Source organism: Periplaneta americana, chromosome 6 (assembly GCF_040183065.1).
Source record: "Periplaneta americana isolate PAMFEO1 chromosome 6, P.americana_PAMFEO1_priV1, whole genome shotgun sequence".
NCBI classification, from domain to species: Eukaryota; Metazoa; Arthropoda; class Insecta; order Blattodea; family Blattidae; genus Periplaneta; species Periplaneta americana.
Genome location: NC_091122.1, coordinates 174,229,813 through 174,251,110, shown reverse-complemented (window position 1 = coordinate 174,251,110; position 21,298 = coordinate 174,229,813). Strand labels below are relative to the sequence as shown.

Below are 21,298 nucleotides of genomic sequence, written 5' to 3'. Positions count from 1 at the left end.
CTGCTAGCAAACAAAATGGTTCCGATATTAAACAGTGATTTTACGAGTATGAATTGTTTCGAAATAACAATTAAAGCGTTTACTTAAATAGCCCACAGGGCTGACCAGAAAAACATTTGAATATGCTTAAGGGGGAAGGTACATCATTGGCCTGTAAAAATTTGTTGTAATTATTTTGTTTCATATCTCAGCTACTATAAAAGTTAAATGAACAAAACTTTTCATGCTTAATATACATACATTACACATCATAAAATACTATTCAGAATATTAACATAGCTAATGATTACCTGTAAAAATAATATAAAATTCGCATATTTTTTTTTACATCTGTAAAGCATTTACATAATAAAATCTACAATCAATTAAATATCTGCATGATTGTTTTACAGAAATATTCTTAAGACCTATATATCAACAACATAGTCTAGGATCTTTTACCTATTCCTTCAAGAAATATTTTTTTTTTCTTAATCGTTACCTTCAATATTAAATTTTCTAAAACTTTTTATTAAGAAAAAAATATTTCTGTTTTTATATTCCAAGGATGTATTAATCACCTCCATTTATGTACGATTAATAATGAATTCATTATGATGTCACATTCATTTCTTTTTCCTTTACATTTTAGCACGGCTAGCTGGATTCGAAATTACTATATTTTTTTAAACGCATTATAATTTCAGTCATTCAAGGCCTACTGTAATCAATGACGTCACCGTATTAACAGAAACTGTGACCAGATTTCTCGAATGTGACACACATAAAAGTTTCTTGTTAAGTTGTCGGCTCAAGCGGGATTCAAACCCACGACTGAGCGCAGTATCGGAACACACGCTATTGTACTGCCGCATCCAATCCAACGGTTCGGGAAGTGTTTTCAAATGTTGTACTCACAATGATGCTCCTGTGAGGCGTAGGATTTCTGCAAAATACGAGCCTCTTCTCCTCGCGCGCTCTTCAGAAATACAGTATGTTGACTTCCTCTGTGTTGTTTCTGCAAACTGCTTGTAGCTAAAAAATGTTGCAAACTATTGCCGTATTGATTTCGGATGAGACTAATCTTTCTGGAAATTGTATTTGATCTGTGATTGCAGATTTGCTTTCTGCAAACCACATAACTATCTGAGCTTTTTCTTGCGCTGTTGCCGTGATTTATCTTATCAAAAAGAATCGCGAATATTCACACCATTCATTCATTGTAGGGTCCTGCACAAGAGCAGATCTTTCACTGCAAACCCAGCATTCTCCAATATTTCTTATTTTCTGCCCTCCTCTTATTCTCCGCATATGATCCATGTATTTTATTTTATTTTATTGGGTTATTTTACGACGCTGTATTAACATCCAGGTTATTTAGCGTCTGAATGAAATGAAGGTGATAATGCCGGTGAAATGAGTCCGGGGTCCAGCACCTAAAGTTACCCAGCATTTGCTCGTATTGGGTTGAGGGAAAATCCCAGAAAAAACCTCAACCAGGCAACTTGCCCCGACCGGGATTCGAACCCGGGCCAACTGGTTTCGCAGCCAGACGCGCTGACCGTTACTCCACAGGTGCGGACTGATCCATGTATCTTAATGTCTTTTATCACCTGATATCGTCCTCTGCACCGAACTTCTCTCCCCTTCACCATTCCTTCCAGTGCATACTTCACTCTGCAACACAGCTTCATTTCTTATTCTATCTGTCCATTTCATACGCTTTATTCTTCATATTCACATTTCAAACTCTTCTCTTCACTTCATCGCAATGTCCATATTTCTACCCCATAGGCCTACAATGCCACACACAGTACTTCACTAGTCTCTTCCTTAGTTCTTTTCCCAGAGATCCGCAGAAGATGCTCCTTTTTCTATTAAAAGATTCCTTGGCCATTGCTATCCTCCTTTTGACTTCCTGGCAGCAGCTGACGTTACTGTTTATAGTAGGCTACAATCCAAGTATTTGAAGCTGTTCACATGTTCTACTGCCTCATTTAGAATTGGCAAGTTTACCTTCTTTATTTTTCTTCCAATAACCATGATCTTCGCTTGTTTCATCCCATACTCCTCACAGTTGTCATTTAGCTCCAGCAGCATATCCCTTAGTATCGTCTCGTCTTGTCTCGTCTCCTCTTCTGCTAATAACGCCATATCAGCAAATCTTATGCACTTTATTGTTCCTCCTCCTACTATCACTCCTCCCATGTTCCGAAAACAATTCTTTACTAACTTCTCCAAGTACTGGTATTAGACCTAAGTTCTGTGTAGGCTATGGGGTTTGGTTTGGTGTCACTTATTTTTATTTAGAGACCACCTATTTAACCGATCGGTCAGAAATTTCAACGTCTATGTTAATTTATATTTGAAAACTAAAGTCACTATCAATAGATTATACAAAATATTACTGTCAATAATATAAATAATCACGTAAGTATAACGTTACTGTGATGTAAAATATCCACCACTAATATAAGTTAATGTCCTTCGTATTAAACCTGGTGGTCTGTTACGGTCTCACTTAATCGTTTCAGTCCTAAAGGGCGGTAATTTAATGCTTGGCGTGTTATCCTTGTTCTAGGCATCCTGAGTATATGAGATTTTCATTTCTGTCTATAATTTTGAATTTTCTCTAAAATTGGGTCAATATTTAATTCTTTCAAAATATCCAAATTTTTCTTCTTGTCTAATCTAGTATAGCCAGCTGTTCTTCTTAAAAACTTAATTTCTTTGGCAGTGATTCGGTGTTCATCACATTTACTTATGGTCCAAGCAGTTAATGTTACTATCAAGTGCAAATAATAATTATTATATCTACTGCTGACGTCCACATTTCACCCAAACGGAAGTCATTAACGAGAAAGACAGGGCGCGAATCGGACTCTCTTGGTTACGTGTAAACGTGCATTTATATAGAAACCTTTTTTACACAAACGGACGTCATTAAGGAGAAAGACAGACTACGGCGCGAATCGGACCCTCTTGTTATCATTGTATAATCACAGTCTAGTATATACAGTCACGAAGCTCAATACGTAGTAAATATGCATCCATAGATAGTTGCTAACCACTAGGATCGCTAATATCGCCTCATTACAGACAAAGCGAAATAGTACCGGCACAGTCTAGGAATTAGCACCCTCAACAACTCAATCTTCGTGACCGTATATACTAGACTGCTAGACTGTGGTCTAATCATGGCCATCTTGACAATCGCCTGATATAAATGTTCAAAGTTTAAAAAAAAAAAAAAAACAAACAAACAAACAAAGGAACTGGTATTTTAAACTCATGTTAAACGTGCGTTTATATATAAGCCTTTCTTAATGTTGGCCATGTTATGACTAAGAATGTGACGTCGCGCCGTAACCTTTCTCGTTAGTCACGGATTTTTTTTTTTTTAAATTCTGTGTATAAAATAAAACTATGTTCCTATTTACGGATATTTCTTAAACTGCATAATTTATGCATCGGCAGACAACAATCACCAGTGCCATCCATATCAATTATAAAAACATTTCAGTGAACTTACAAAAAAAAAAAAAATCCCTGCGTCTTTGGTCTTAATTTCGTAGAAAACCAAAATCAGGGAAATTTTGAGAGAGCCCTCAGTCCCTCTTTACCGACCGATTGTCGGTTTTCCAGTACTATGACACCAAGGTTCGCAGCTTCGTATCTGACCGAGTGCGCTGTAAGAAAAAGGGTAATTCTGCTTTACAAAATAACTTGCCATCAGTGGCGAGGATCCAGGCCCCGCTAAGCTTGCAAGGGCGTTCTGGTTAACTTGCAAATCGGGTGCTGGCCGCATTATCCTATTACTACAAGGGAAGGAATAACTAACATAACGTGACCTTAACTCGCCTTACGGTGAGGGGAGGGGGAGTCTATAAAACACTCTCGCACTGACCAGTGACGTCACAGTCGATCTTTGAGCTAACGCAGCGACTTAAAGTGAAGGAGAGCGTCAAAGGATATCGCCGAGGTGAGTGTCAACATGTGCATCACGCTGTGTGTCCAAAGTAGTGTTAATCTGCTTAGGAAATTTCCTTACTTAAATAATTAAGAAGCTCCTTCGTGTCTCAAGTGGCAGCGTTTTCACATATAAAATTAGTGGACCCGTGTTCGATTCCTGTTCGGCAGTGCACATTTATATTCCTAACAATAGGAGTTGGTGTGTTTGTCCTATGTTTTACCGTGCTGACCACATAACGAGGGAGCCCTCCTGTTTGTGAATGTGTAATACTGGTTGTTGGTTCTTAATCCTCGTGAACAATGGTATATTTCTAAACAAAACTGTGCCCTGATTCTGGGATTTCGGTACTAGACCTACTGGTAGTAGTTGTCTTCGCTGTCGTAGCCGTCGTCTTCACTATCTTCACCACCATTTCCGCAGCAATACTTAGCGAATGTCAGACGAAAATACATGGGTTCGAATCTAGATATAGAGGCTGTTACGTCTGCGGAGAAGACCTCATTATGAAATTGTTTAAAATATGGATAAAACATGACTTTTTATAAATTCTGACGACAATATGAAAATCGTTGTATATGATTATGTCTCATGAGGAGAATATTGTACGAAATGGAAATATAAAAATTGGAAATTTATCTTTTGAAGAGGTGGAGAAGTTCAAATATCTGAGAGAAACAGTAACAAATATAAATGACACTCGGGAGGAAATTAAACACAGAATAAATATGGGAAATGCCTGTTACTATTCGGTTGAGAAACTTTTATCATCCAGTCTGCTGTAAAAAAATCTGAAAGTTAGAATTTATAAAACAGTTATATTACCGGTTGTTCTGTATGGTTGTGAAACTTGGACTCTCACTTCGAGAGAGGAACAGAGATTAAGGGTGTTTGAGAATAAGGTGCTTAGGAAAATATTTGGGGCTAAGCGGGATGAAGTTACAGGAGAATGGAGAAAGTTACACAACACAGAACTGCACGCATTGCATTCTTCACCTGACATAATTAGGAACATTAAATCCAGACGTTTGAGATTGGCAGGGCATGTAGCACGTATGGGCGAATCCAGAAATGCATATAGAGTGTTAGTTGGGAGGCCGGAGGGAAAAAGACCTTTAGGGAGGCCGAGATGTAGATGGAAAGATAATATTAAAATGGATTTGAGGGAGGTGAGATATGATGATAGAGAATGGATTAATCTTGCTCAGGATAGGGCGGCAATGAATCTCCGGGTTCCTTAAAAGCCAGTAAGTAAGTAAGTAAGTAAGTAAGTATGTATATGAAAATCATTAGAAGATCCCTGGCGCCGTAAAAATAGTTCCCCTGCGCCGCCAGACCTGAAATACACCCCTGCTCATGAAAGTGAAGACGAAACGGACCAAAGGGCCTAAACTTTGTCACAGCACAAGATAAAAAAAAATTAACAATACTGAAATCTTTAAGCCATCTAAGATTCAGCGGATTTCATGAGTACGGCTAGTTTCTTTATAGATCTAGCCTACCAGTAGGCCTACCCACGAGGATAAATTATTTCATTCATTATTAAACAATAAACTTTAGACTAAAAAAATTAATCCCCTGTTCCCTGTCACACTCAATGACGCCATCTATCTTCGCTACGAGCATGAGGGCGCCGAAGTTACGTACAGTGAAAGCTCTTAAGTTCGACAGAAATCAAGTTCGACATCCTATAGTTCGACTGCTTACGTAGGAGAATTAGACACGCCCCCATACGGCCATTAAGAAATGGGTTTGCCATTTGAATGGAAATTGGTCCTGTGTCTTGTAGTGGTACTTTTATCACAGGAAAACAGAATATTTTATTGATTAGGACATCCATATTTAATCACTGATTTTAAATTAATGAACTCTTCTTTTTCTATTTGAGAATTGTGCCGTTTGTGAGACGGAACTGTCGAAACCCACTGTGGTACTAGAAGCGCATATACAAGTCTCGGGGCGGGCAGGAAATGCAAGTACAGTACTGTATTCGTTGATGGATAACCAATAAGAATTATTATTCGTTTCACCTGCCACACCCACTACCCTTATTGGACTGAACTTTCAATTTTGTTCTGTCGAACTGAGGAGAGTCCACTGTATAAAAATTAGCCGTGCCGCGCGAACTCTCTCAGTAATATCTCGGCATCGAGAACAGCTATAGACTTGTGCGACCACTCGTTTCGTTTTTAATCGTGAGTTATACAATATTAAAGTGATAATATACATGTACAGTCTTAGGAAAAAGTTCTGCCTCACAGATAATTTATGTTCCAGAAAGGAGGCAGTGCGCATGATCAGAGGACGAGCGACCTGGTTCACAAGAGAACTGCTAGTTGAGGTAATAAAATTAGTTTTGTTTCGTTGTATGTCTGATCATGCGCATTGCCTCCTTCCTAGGATTTATAAAGTATCTGTGCGGCAAAACTTATTCCTAATACTGTACGATACACTTTGAACCACAGCTAAGACTAATTTCAGAATGTCGCTTCATATGAAAAGAAACTACATTGCATGCTCTTCATTACTTCTCATATCATAGATCCCTCCTCCGGTTGAGGTTCTGGCTGATATGTAGGGGATACATCAACCGGTATTATTAGGCATTACATCTCACTTGACGATGTGTCAGAGAAAGAACAATGATTGAATGTATCTAAAATCTGATTAGTGTAATATGTAGGTAATCGGCGATGTATGCAATAGAGGGGGGGGGAAGGAACTGGCCACCCTACTCCATTATCTCCTGGCCTAGTTGCCTCATAAGTGGTGCCTTCTTGGTATCACTTATGATGTTAAGATCTGTCTTCGGACAGTTGAATAAAGAACAATCGTAGACCCATACTCTCCATTTGAAGAGTCCACTGCAAGAATGATGGATGTCATTTGGAATACATTTTGCAGGAGAAGCAATTGAAAGTTTGAAATGCTTAGCGCTCAAAGCATAACTGTGATTTTCCGATCATTACTGGACAATGACTATCAGTGTTAATGCCATATAACTCTGTATGTACATTCTATATGTCTTAAGCTATGCATTGACAGTCGTGGTTCATTTTCGACAAGAAAGTGACATCCATCATTCTTGCAGTGGACTCTTCATTTGTAAACCGAAACAAAAATAAAACATTCAAACCAACGCAACAGCAATGTCATTCATGAAACTCGATGACGTATTCTATGTACCGGTGTATCGCTGATAGTAACAACGCGGAATTTTTTATTCCAACTTTTACGAGGAATTATTTTATTGGGTTATTTTACGACGCTGTATCAACATCTAAGTTATTTAGCGTCTGAATGAAATGAAGGTGATAATGCCGGTGGAATGAATCAAAGGTTATTTAGCGTCTGAATGTGATGAAGGTAATAATGCCGAAAGTTACCCAGCATTTGCTCGTATTGGGTTGAGGGAAAACCCCGGAAAAAACCTCAACCAGTTAACTTGCCCCGACCGGAATTCGAACCCGGGCCACTTAGTTTCGCGGCCAGACTCGCTGACCGTTACTCCACAGGTGTGCACATCTTACGAGGATGAAAGCAGGGTGGGGTACATATGAAGGAAAAGGGGGCCAGAAAATTGTCAGTGACACAGTTCATCTACCCTGGAAGGAATACGGAGTTGGGGTAGTAGTTTCGCACTAGTAGTGGATGGAGAGAAAGTTAGAAATACAATGTAGCATGCATTATAAAAACATTGATTTACCAATTCCGCGCCACGTTACTATGGAGTACACTACATATGAACGTTATATTGCTACGTCTTACTTTGAATTATATATTTACACCTGCAATTCTATTAAGCAACGTTCACCTTCGTCTTACAAGTACGAATGAAGGGAGAGAAATGTTTTTTTTTGGGGGGGGGGGAAGAAAATAGGAAGGAGATTAAGCAGAGAATATTTACGCCAAAAGTACCGTTAGCTATCCGCTTGCTCCAAACTTAGCCTCACACCCCTCTAAACAACACCCCTAACTTCCCCAAGGTTCAGGGCAGATGAGATCTGTCATCGACAGTACCTACAGGCAGCAGAATTGTAAATCCGCCACTGATTCCATATGAAATTCTATTAGTAATAGTAGTAGGCCTATTTAGTAACTTTGTAGTAGTAGTAGTAGTAGTAGTAGTAGTAGTAGTAGCAATAATGATAATAATAATAATAATAATAATAATAACAACAACAATCCTTATTAATTTCATCCAATCGCTGTTTCAGTTTATTCCTTCACAAGAAAATTATAGCCTAGTCAGAAATCATAATAAAATTTTGCTCTTTTACCATTAAAAACTTTACTTAAGCCACTTAAAGCGCGTGTTTTAGTAGTCTAAACATAATTTTTTAGGACCTAGAAGCTTGCAGCTTATTCTTAATTTATGAACAGCATTTACGTTATGTAAGACATTTTCCAGTAATAGCCGGTATTGGGTTAGTCACACCGTGGAAATCTTGGAATGGCTTTCAGTACATTTACAACAACAGATAATGAGATAAAATAATTGGCATCAGCATTCAGATATTCAGAGCACAACATGCACAGCAAATTGCGACAATAATGATCACCCTTTCTTTACGTGATTTTGTTTATAGCATAATGTAAAAGTGACTAATGTACATTTTTAATTTTAGTTTGTACATTGTACATTTTAACCCCAAATTTTGTAATTTATTTTATGTAGTTCCAGGTTTTGTGTAATGTAGATTTTAAACAAAATTATTCTCAGTCATCTTGTGTAATTTCACTCACTGTAGAGTAAAGGTTAGTATGCCTGACCGTGAAATGAGAGTGGCCGGGTTCAAATCCTGGTTGGGACAAGTTACCTGATTTTCCCTCAACCCATTAAGAGCAAATGCTGGGTAACTTTCGGCGCTGGACTCTGGACTCATTTCGCTGGCATTATCACCTTCATCTCATTCAGACGCTAGATAACCATAACTATTGAGAAAGCGTTGTAAAATAACCAATTAAAATAAATAGTACCTATGCTGTAATCATTGTTAGGTATAATTGCAGCCATTTTTTTTTTTTACAAATTTAGTGCGTTTGTTGCGTATATATTCCTAGCGTTATTTTTCTCAGTTATTTTCATTTGAGTTAATTATTTTAAGTTTACTCGTATATTAAGGGTAGCGGTCTATGAACGCATACAAAAATTACGGCAAAACATGCACAGACACTTTTGATAATATCTACCACAATATTTATGATAGCGATACATAAACTTTATCACTGAATCTCGAAAGAAAGCTGAATTGAATGACATAAAGTTCACTAAAGTTAGATCATTCATCTGTCCTAAATAATTTGTTTAATTGTTCCAAGAAATCGAAAATACACTGAAACATAAGATGGCATAGGTTCAAATTCCTGGTAAACTAATGATTTCATTGATCCTAAATTTTTATCAGATCTTACATAGGCCTATACATATATACAGCTATAAGAAACTCACTTTTACATAATCAGAGAAAGATCTGTCCGTTTTGTGATAGCTACTTTAAAACAGAGTTTGGAAAAAATAATGTTCACAGCATGTATAACATTATGAAACTAACTTTATTTTCAAGTCATGAAAATAAAAACTAAGTTTCACTATCACAAGCCAATATGTAAGATCTGATAAAAATTTGGGACTAATGGCGTCATTAGTTTAGGACCAAGAAAATGTACTTATGTGATCTTATGTTTAGGTTTATTTTCGATTTTTTGCAATAATTAAACAAATTGTAAAAGACAAATTAATAATCTAAATTAAGTGAACTATAAGCCATTCAATTCAGCATTCTTTCAAGATTCAGTGGTAAAATTTATATATGGCTATAATTAGAGCCCGGATGTTAGGCAAAATGCCTTTTTTTAAACTGAGTGTATGTATGAAAGACCTATTAGAGACAAACAAGTTACCACACATTTGGGGACGATAGGCCCAATTTTTATTTTGCCTATTTTAGTTCCTGTTGCCTATTTTAAGGTTAAATGCCTTTTTTTTTAGCCTTTTTACATTGTTATTGTACATTTTCTATATTTGTAATGCACTTAAAATAAACCGCACATAAATTATATCACAAAACAAAAACGAACAGTTGTACAAATTAAAAATATTTATTCACCTCACACAAATATTTGCTGAGAATCTTATTCTCCAGCAGAAGTCGTAAACTTTTCTCCCCTACCGATTCCATCTTTTATGTGACTTAACAAAGATGTTTGAACAGTATAACCCTCAGTGCTCAGGTCACTTCGGGGTTTACCAACGAAAGAAAGGGGATGAGGGAAGTATTAAAAGCAAGTCTCCAGGTCCCGTTACTGTTGTCGCTTGCACGCACAAGTCACGCGTACTTTGAAGTCTCTAATCCCTTCTCACACCCCTCTTTTTGAGACAATCCACAGCCGGTTTTTCCCGATCTCTGAAAGAAAGTAGATACAGTCCTGAAGTAAGTTGTTTTAAGTTTGCTCCAATCACTTCAGTAGAAGTAGAAAGATATTTTTCCACCATGAAAAACGTTCTCTCTGACAGGCGGCTCACTATGACGTTGACAACTTAAAAAAGCATCTTGTTGTTACATGTAACCAAGGAAAGTGAGTACCGTATGGGATAGTTTATTAAGTATTTGTCTATTTTTTGTCTGTTTCCATGAATAATAAATGCCTATTTCACTGCCTATTTTTGCTATTTTAGTTCCTATATGCCTGCCTATTTTAACCAAAATAAATGCCTAAACATCCGGGCTCTAGTTATAATACATCTTATGGTAGATATTGTCAAAATGTTACTGCATGTTTTGCCATAATTTTTGTATGCGTTCGTAACCTTCTGCCATTAAAACATTTTTTTCAAATTCTCAAGCGCCACTGGTAAAATAAGTTATAAATGGATATTTAATAATAATAATAATAATAATAATAATAATAATAATAATAATAATAATAATCGCATTCTCTGACAGAAACATTGCCTGCGGGTTCGTATGACATTAGCCCAACCTCTTGCATAACACTGGATAGGATTATTTAGGTTCATTTCTTTTTATCTGTTACGCTTAATTGATCCAAGGCTATAGGAGAATGGCAAATGACGCGATAATGAATTGCATCTTTGTTCGTGAGCTGGACGACACTATTCGTGGGTGTACGAGTAATGCTACTGAAGTACTAATTCAAACATGACAAAGTTTTGTCTTCAATTATCTTACATTAAGTAGGTGCTGATGGGTGAAATTTCTATTTTGTTCAATTTTTAAGGTAGAGACTTCATATTTCGTACACTTCATCCCCTTAATATAAGTATTCTTGCATATAAATTTCATTATGATCAGAGTAATGGTTTTCGAGTTATTCAAATTTAAGAAAAAATAATTTTAAAAAATTTCTAAATCTATCTCCTCTAAAAAATTTTAAGTTTCATGCATAATTCTTTTTATAACATCTCTGATATTAGAAAAGAACTACGTAGGCATATCCAGAATTTTACAAAAAATATGCAACTTCAAATTTTCAATTTTTAGTGTATGTTTTTCTTCTTAACTTCGAAAGTATTCAGTTTATCAAAAAAGTGATATTCTATTTTGTTAACCACAGTATACAGAACATGCACTAAAAATTTCATGTTCCTAGCATCAAAATTGTAATGGCCTTTACACTTCAAACCCTACGAAATATGTTGAAAAAAAAAAAAGACATGAGAAAACAGCTTGTAAAATTTGCATTGAATTGAAGTTCAAGGATGCAGCCATTTATGTGTTGCGTAATTTTTATGCTAATTTATTTTTCACAAGAAAACGAAAATGCGACTTTTTACTGAAAATTACCAAAATTTCATCCGTCTCTCCCCTGAAGAAATTCAATTCAATTTCAAGTTTTTTATATGGAAGGGAGAGTGTTTTGAGTTTTTACATGGCGCTATAAATGCAGAAATCTTCATTTCTGAGAACAGCTGTTGGTTACAAATCCAAACTCGATATGCAAACTCGAAATACACAAGTTATATAATATAGATTATTAGAACCAAGAACCCGGGTTCGATCGGCGCCGGAACGAATTTTTCTCCTCTAATAATAGCCATTGTCACCATAACAGATATATTCTGTAGGACCAAAAATTAATCTTTAAGTAGATTCTTCGCCCAACAGTGCATATTACTGTGGAATCCCGGCCACCAAGTAACTCAATTGAGTGCGCTCCTTGTATAATGGCAGTTGACTTAATGTATGTCAACATATATGTCGAACTTCGAGTCAGGCCACAAAGGGAAAAACACTAGAGGCGAGGGATTCGATCCGGTGCTGAGGATTGAACTTCGGCGTAGCTCAGTGGTTAGAGCACTTGGTACGTAGAACCAAGAACCCGGGTTCGATCCCCGGCGCCAGAGCAAATTTTTCTCCTCTAATAATAATCAAAGAAACTGACCAGCCTATCCCTTTAACTCCTGGTATAGTTGCCTCATAAGTGGTGCCATGTTGGTATCACTTGTGACGTTCTAACAGTTGACTAAACAAGCAACAATTAAGACCTTGTTCTCACTACCATGAAGAACTACTGGTGCGTTCAATAGTCTTAAAAATTTAATTTGGGCAAGACATATTCTTTCCGTACATAAGTTACAAGGGCATTCCTGAATCTAGCGGGCAATCATTGCGGTAATGGTCAACATGAAATGCAGATTTAAGTAATTACATTAAAAAATTGCCGCTCCTGCCTGGAAAACCCGCGCAGATGAACGTTACGTAAATGAACATATTGACTTTGTTCGTATCCGGGGGCCAAGTCCGCGGAAACGTACAATTCCTGGTACGAGATGCCCTTGACTTTGACTTCAATTCAGCCGGCGAAAATTAGTGGTTGGAGCATTGCGTAATAAATTGCATATCCAGGGGCTAATTTCGCGCCTTAGCAACAGTCATTAGAGGGAGAAACAAATTTTCGAGACATTACATTTTCCTTGTAGGCCAAGGAAACTAATTTCCAGACAAGATTGTTACCATGAACTGGGAAAGCTATGTGGATAATATAAATCCTGCAAAATTGACATGAGACAAAAACATGCCAAGAAAACAGGCATAAAAATTAATTCAGGAGAAGTTAAAAATAAATTCATGTGTTGTGAAAGAATGTAGAAGATGGAGCGCGGTAACGGAAGATTTTGATTCATGCATTTCTAAATCATTTAGGCTATTTATGTTGGCACTACCATAACTTTCAACTCAAATCTAAACTGGAATACATAATATTACTATGATATGTACCGAAGTACATAATATGGAGTTTCAGTGTAGTAATTCTGCGTTTCCATATGGCGAAGCATCGGTAGAACGGAGAAAAATTCTCTCTGGCACCGGGTTTCCAGCTTTACGTGCTAGGGTTTCTGCAATTCACGGTTCAATTATTCATTCACTGAAAACATTAAAGAAAATCCTTCCTACTAAAGTCATCCCATTTTGACTATTACGATGTTCCTGTATAGTGAACTTATCGTCATCGAAACTTCAACTTATTCATAATGCTTGTATCCGATTTTTTTTACACTCCCCTCTCACCTTATTTCGAACAACTGTCTTGACTTCCGCTGAAAGGCAGACGTGCACTCCATTCCCCCTCTTTTCCTGCTATATCGGATTTTAAATATTTCCACGCCTAATTACCTGGCTTCCCGCTTCACACTCCTAGCTTCCCATTACAACCATGATACACGCTCACAGCTTATGGTCTGTCCAAAACAACTTCCGACCTGACTTACAGCGTATTCCGAATCTCACCGGTCCGGTGGCATCAATGACGTCACGTTGCAACGAAAATAAGGAACAAAACTGCTGGAAGAATCGATGCTGTCATGGCGACTGTGTAAGTGGTTATCTGTGCTACGCTAGCAAAGTTTTGCGAAATTTCCGTACTGCCATCTCGTTCAAATAAAAGAGATCATAAACAACTTATTTCTTGAATCGGTAGTAATAACTGGTCCGTTGACATGTTCGCTCATAAGCTATTAACATATTGTTTTTACGTTGTGCTCATTACAAACAATACAGCAGAACACACCGCCATGACACAACAGTGCACGATGTCATTCGTCTGCTAATTCCCGCCCTATACAAGAACCAATCAGATTCACTGATGGCGGCTAATGGAGACTACCACCACCTCTGCAAGTTGATGGCACCGGTGCGACACCGGTGGAGCATCAATGACGTCATCGGTGGAATTCGGAACACCGTGATGCCATCGGATTGCTCACCGGTGAGATTCGGAATACGCTCAAATGGCGCCTTTATCATGTTACCATGGCAACCATTCAAATCAACCAATCACGAGAGACGCGTAACCATGGTAACGGGACGGTGTTGCCGTGTCTATGTTTAGAAGTTGCACGTGAATACCACGGCCTAGTGGTGAATACAGCGCCCGGAATGACTTTGGTTGGCTGGTTAGTGCGTGCTTTGTGTGAATTAAAAATAGTATTTAGCTGTATTATTGTTTTAGTGTATCGATAATTATTGTGTTTAAATTATATTACACGTATTATGTTCGCTGTCATTGGTGGAGTGTGTGCTAGTTTGTGTTTTCTAGTTTTTGCAAGAGTTTCTAAACAGGTGACTTGTGCAATGTCGGAAGGAAGGAAAGGCAGGCGGAGAACAAAGAATAGTGTACAAAGTGCTCCGTTAAAGAGTCAAGCGCGAGAGATGGTGTGTAATGTAAGAGAGTATTTTGAGAGGGAAAAAGGTAATGGCGGGCCTCTTTTACCTTCGGCGCAAGTCGTAATGAGAACTGCTGCTTGTGTTAAAATTAATAAAAGCACTGTTATCGATATTGGAAAAGAAAAAGGCCGTGCAAATTGTTAACCATAAATATTTTTATCATCATTATCATCTGTGGTCATACAGCCCTTTTAGTTTAGCCTTGACCTCCTTAAGAATTGCCGCCCAATCTTCCCTCTCTAGGGCTCTCCGTCTCCATCTCTTAATTCCTGCTTTAACTAGATCATCCTGAACATCATCCAACCATCGTAGTTTTGGTCTTCCTGCTCTTCTTTTACCACTTAGCGTGGCATCTAGTAATCTTTTAGGAATATTATTATTGTCCATTCTGATAATGTGGCCCAGCCACTCCAGCCGTCTAATTTTTATATCAGTGACAATACTTGAATCTTTATATAGTTTTTGTAGTTCAGAATTGGTCCTAATTCTCCACTCTCCCTTATCATAAATAGGGCCACAAATTTTTCTTAAAATTTTCCTTTCCCACGTATTTAAGATGGTTATTGCTCGTTCAGGTAGAGTCCAGGTTTCGCTTCCAAAAGTCACTGTAGGTTTAATAATTGTTTTATAAATCCTCACCTTCATTTTTTTGGAGATATATCTGGTTCTTATAATTTTATCTAATGCTCTGAGGCTTCGATTGCCAATGGCTATTTTATCCTTGATCTCAGTTAATATGTTGTTATCCTCGGTGACTATCGAGCCGAGATATCGGAACCTTGACACTTTATCAAAAGTAACCTCATTTAAGACAACAGTTTTTACAGTATTGTCTCTCGTGGTTATGTTATTCATATACTTTGTCTTTGTTCTGTTAATATTTAAATTTGAAGCATTTGTCTCATTATGTATCTGTTTGAGGACATCATCTAAGGATGACACATTCCGTGCAAATACAGCTACATCATCAGCAAAAGCAAAGTATTGAAACATTCTATTAAATATGGTTCCCCCTGGATTAATGGCAATCTTTCTAATAACTCGCTCTAGACCAATATTAAATAAGAGTGTTGATAAGGAGTTACCCTGTCTAATTCCATTAAGAGTTATGAACTTTTCTGATAATTTATTCTGTATTTTAACTTTATTTTGTGTATTCATTAAGGTCATCTAAATATTTTTATAGTTTACAATTTTTAACGCCATTCTAACAATATTACATTAAAGAATACGGACACTCATAAAAGTAGAGGCTTCGTATTAAATTTGAACCTGTTTACAGTCCTTTCCACGCTTTTCTAACGGTATTACATTGAAGAATACCGGTACTACTACTACTACTACTACTACTACTACTACTACTACTACTACTACTACTTCTGCTACTACTACTTCTACTATAATAATGTACACAAATTTTAATGCCTAGTGTTCAACAAATTGGTTAAAAGTGTATGTCACCCGTTCATTACTGCACTCTATCGGCAGCGCGCTTGCTTACACGAAAGATGGGCAACATGACAACACTGCTCCCCCTTCTCTGTAAGCTGTCAAGTCGGAAATAGTTTTGGTCAAGGTATAACTATCAATACCTAATCATCAAACATCTCTCTATTCTACATCCTTCACAACAGCTACAGTCCGGTCCTCATACCGTATTTGCTCGCGTAATTTGCGCACTTTTTAATTAACTTTGGCCACTGAAAAATTGGGGTGCGTAAAATATGCGGATTTTTCAAATAAGAGGTCCTGTTCTGAGTTTATCTCAATTATAGCTAGACCACTTAGAAAAGGCAGCTATGGCGGAAACCTAAATCATTTCCTTCTCCCATACTCGCTGCGTGTTCCCCTCTGTGCATTCCCCGACGTCGATCACCAATCAGAATCAACCGAAGTTGGCGGTGCTAAGTCGCTATTATCGAGACTCTTATTGGATTGTGTTCTTTACTTCCGCTTCAACTGTACACTTCTGGTCAAAATATTTGTCCTCTGATTTCCGCACATGCTCGCATAATTTCGTCTATTTTTCTGGGGAACATTCATACATGAGTTTATGATCAAGCAATATTACTCACGTAAAGACATGTCAATACTCTGGTTATAACTTAAACACACAGCACTATTACTAGTATTCATTTATTTATTTTATACTACCACTTCACTTCACTTTGGCGCAACTGTACTCCCTACGAATTCAGCGCTCGCCATGAACAAGAACTGTACTCTTGGTTTCACAAGTAAAGAACCTTCGTTGCAGGGTTGGGTTCAGGAAGCCATAAATCTGACTGACACGCTCCCCCAATTAGTGAAACTGTGGACAAAGATACCGCCAGGAGACCGCCGAGAATGCTGTGTTGTGAATTTTCCATTTTTGAAAGAATCCAACCAGTTGCAAAATAAAATACATTTAAAGAGTCCAGCCAAGAGCAAACGTGGCAACAGCTTCCCCTAACTGGCCTGTCAATCACTGTCATCTGTGCAGAAGTGGTGTGAGGCCAGGGTTCTTTACTTGTGGAGCCGAGAGTAGGAGGGGAGATTAGCGCATGCGCATTACAACTGCATTTACAAAGTGGTACCCCTATAGTATATGTATAGGTAAGTATTTACGGTAGGGCTAATTTTCTATACCGGTAACTTGTCTCTACCAAGGACAAGCATTGTTAAAGTAGCGGGACTTCGGGGTTTCTTTCTGAAGCAGGTACTTCAGTTGCTGGTGAATGACCTACGATGGACTGTAGGGAAGGAAAATCCCTACTACACTGAAAAAAAATATGTACGTAATCCCTACTACACTGAAAAAAATATGTACGTAAAATGTGAGCGCAAAATACACGGAGCAAAAATAAAATTCAAAATAATCCCTTAAAAAGTAGGGTGCGCAAATTATGCGGGCAAATACAGTATTTGTCACAAGACGTCAGGAGTAGCCGAGGTGTAATGATATATTATGAAACAAATTCATTATGTTTACAGTACTTTATAACAATGTTTAGGGAACGAGCGAAGCGAGTTTGCTAATTTTGACAATACGTGTAATAACGTATATGTCATTAAAGTACACCTACCGTACTCATTAAAGTACAGGTGTTCAGCCAATGACAACTCAGCTTACAGGTGTTCAGCCAATGACAAGTCAGCTTTGTACCGTTATAAAACCGCAAGTATCGATTATTCTCGGATATGCAATCGAAAGAGAATTAGCGAAAAGTCACGGAGGCTGGAAATCCAATACTGTCGCAGAAGGTTATGTTCTGTTACTATAATAATTAGCGTTAATTGTAAATAATATTAAAATAAATTCAATTTGTCATCTCGTTTTTCAATGTCGAATTCAATAATCAAGGTTATATCAAGTTTAACGGGATTACATCAAGGTCAATGACATTATTGTTCCTCGGAAAAAATCAATACTTTCGCGTCTGCGCATATCTCACAATACACGACCTAGAACAAGGTCACATCCGATCTTGTCAGATACAAATAAAATGTATACATCTGAATAATTTCAAGTTGGAAATATGGTCGAGCATAAAAAGTCGTATGAAACTCGCCTATAATGGTAATTAAGAAGCTCGTATGAAAATTATGAAACTCGCTTGCGCTCGTTTCATAAACATGCATACTCGCTTCTTAATTACTATCATTATAGGCTCGTTGCATAATGTACTATTCATACATTATTTTTTTGTACGACAGCATTATAACAAATAACATCAAATTTATAATGATGAGTAGTTTGATATGGTCTGCGAAGAAAGGGGTTACTATGACAACAGAGATATATTACATATTAAGTTATAGCACGACAAATCGTTCAATAATATTAACTTTATGGCACAAGTGTTCGCCGAGTTACCTCTGTGGTAATGTGTACTAGTCGACCAGGGTTCGAGTCCCGGGGAGGTCAGAAACTTTCGTGTAAACTACCTCGGGACTAGGAGAGGTGGCGGTGCACAACTTAGATTGTGTACCAATATGCCTGGATTAATTCCCAAATCTCTCTGTAGATCATATGAAGAGAAAGCATATGTCACTGTTGATAGTAATTCGTCCGTCGGACGAGAACGTTAAGCCTGGCGGCCCCCTTGGTGATATTCGACAGGAGTAGGTTACGTGCCGGCACTGGGTTTTCCCTTCTCCCTTCCTCATCTTCATCATCTTCCTCATCCATTCATTCACACTCACCCTAGTACACGACATAACTCTCCACAGATACACGTCATGCATAGCGTGGCCCGCCGAAGTGGTGTGCAACTTGAAAATGGGTCAGTCCTACCATCTATCCGCAATATACGGAACCCGAATCACACAAGTTAAGTGAGTGGATATACACACATACATAAAAAATATGTTTTATTTAACGACGCTCGCAACTGCAGAGGTTATATCAGAGTCGCCGGATGTGCCGGAATTTTGTCCCGCAGGAGTTCTTTTACATGCCAGTAAATCTACTGACATGAGCCTGTCGCATTTAAGCACACTTAAATGCCATCGACCTCGCCCGGGATCGAACCCGCAATCTTGGGCATAGAAGGCTATACCAACTCGCCAACCAGGTCGTACATACATACATACATACATACATACATACATACGATCGCCCTGAGTGGTACAGTTGGTATAGCGCTGGCCTTCAATCCCCAAGGTTACGAGTTCGATCCCTGGCCAGATTGATGGCAGTTGCGAGGGTCGTTAAATAAAGCATAACACTTTTAACCATCATATAAGTAACGAAATCGCATTAAAAAATTAGTACTTCCTATTGTTAATGAACAGTTAAAAACATTGTTAGTTTCTCTAATAATTTAAGGCCAGCATTTTATAAGAATTATAAGGTGTCCCTAAACTTTCTAGCAACGCTGTACAATGAACAGAGACCATAATAAAAGATAATAGGCCAATAGACAATACAGTACAGAGTAGAGCTATTATTTTTATTATTATTATTATTATTATTATTACTATTATTATTATTATTGTAGTTATTGAGAAGAATTGCTGGATATAGCCTTTTAGATCACAAAATAAATGAAGCAATAGGGTAGTTAATGAACTCAAAATAATACCTATAACCGAATATCTCCGTGACTATAGGCAAAATTGATTACAAAACGTCAATAGAATGGAACATTAGGTTACAAAAACAGATGCTACGGTTCATCCCCAGAGGAAGAAGTTTGGATGCATTCTGTTGTTAACTGTAGTATGAGTCATTTCAAACATAACTCACCGGTTCACCGGTCAGAAGGTTAGAGCCTTGTTTGAAGACGTGCGTAGGAAATAGTATACAATATGCGCAGTGCACCTTGTGGGTAGACTTACTGAACAGCTTTCTCCAACGGAACCACGCCTTGCTGGAGAGCCTTGAAGATAGTCATAAGACGCACCCAGTGTTTCTCAAGACCCCACCGCTTTCAGGAAGGTCATAAAAGTATCTTGCGGGTTCAGATTGGGTCACACACATATTCATGCGCCTACGATTGCTCCAGTTTCTCTGTTTACCTGCTCATGATGAATCCAGTGGATTTCATTGGTTGTGTGGAGTCCCAGAAAAAAGTTTTGTCGCAGAGATACTTGGTAAGTCCCAGAAAGGAGAGAGTGCGCATGATCAGATATAGGACGTGCGACTTGGATCACAAGAGAAGGACTAGTTGAGGTAATACAATTAGTTTTGTTTCGTTGTATGTCTAATCATGCGCACTGCCTCCTTTTTTGGACTTATAAAGTACCTGTGCGGCAAAACCGTTTGCTAAGACTACATTCTCCTGTTCGTATGTCCAGCAACTCGAAATTAATTTATGAATGTAGGTCGCCACAGTTTTTATTATTCGGTTGAGAAGCTTTTATCATCCAGTCTGCTGTAAAAAATCTGAAAGTTAGAATTTATAAAACAGTTATATTACCGGTTGTTCTGTATGGTTGTGAAACTTTGACTCTCACTTTGAGAGAGGAACATAGGTTAAGGGTGTTTGAGAATAAGGTGCTTAGGAAAATATTTGGGGCTAAGAGGGATGAAGTTACAGGAGAATGGAGAAAGTTACACAACGCAGAACTGCACGCATTGTATTCTTCACCTGACATAATTAGAAACATTAAATCCAGACGTTTGAGATGGGCAGGGCATGTAGCACGTATGGGCGAATCCAGAAATGCATATAGAGTGTTAGCTGGGAGGCCGGAGGGAAAAAGACCTTTGGGGAGGCCGAGACGTAGATGGGAAGATAATATTAAAATGGATTTGAGGGAGGTGGGATATGATGATAGAGACTGGATTGATCTTGCTCAGGACAGGGACCAATGGCGGGCTTATGTGAGGGTGGCAATGAACCTTCGGGTTCCTTAAAAGCCAGTAAGTAAGTAAGTAAGTAAGTAAGGTCGCCACAGACAAGACCGAACAAATAATGAAGGTAGGTACCAGGGAAAAGAACCAAGTAACTTTGGGCAAAATAAATCTATATACAGGGTGATTCATGAGGATTTACCGTCCTTTACGGAGCTTATTTCTAAAGACATTTTGAGCAAAAAATATCATATAAACATAGTTCCTATTCGCAATATTTTCAGAGTTACACTAATTTAAAATTGTTTGTAAAATACGTTTTTTTTTTCTTTAGTTTGAAGATAAAGGAATAATACAAATAGAGAATGAATCATTCAGGAG

At 37.8% G+C, this 21,298-nt stretch overlaps 2 protein-coding genes across 2 annotated transcripts in view; one reads left to right on the top strand and one right to left on the bottom strand.

Annotated features, from left to right (window-relative positions):
• LOC138702062 (charged multivesicular body protein 2b-like) overlaps positions 1–21,298 on the bottom strand; it is a 135,547-nt gene that overhangs the window by 85,762 nt on the left and 28,487 nt on the right. The window lies entirely within an intron of this gene.
• Positions 3,814–21,298, top strand: part of LOC138702058 (glutathione peroxidase-like) — a 44,847-nt gene continuing 27,362 nt past the window's right edge. Inside the window, exon 1 of the mRNA XM_069829581.1 lies at positions 3,814–3,961. The gene's annotated coding sequence lies outside the window, so the exon portion shown is untranslated. The remainder of the gene's footprint in view (positions 3,962–21,298) is intronic.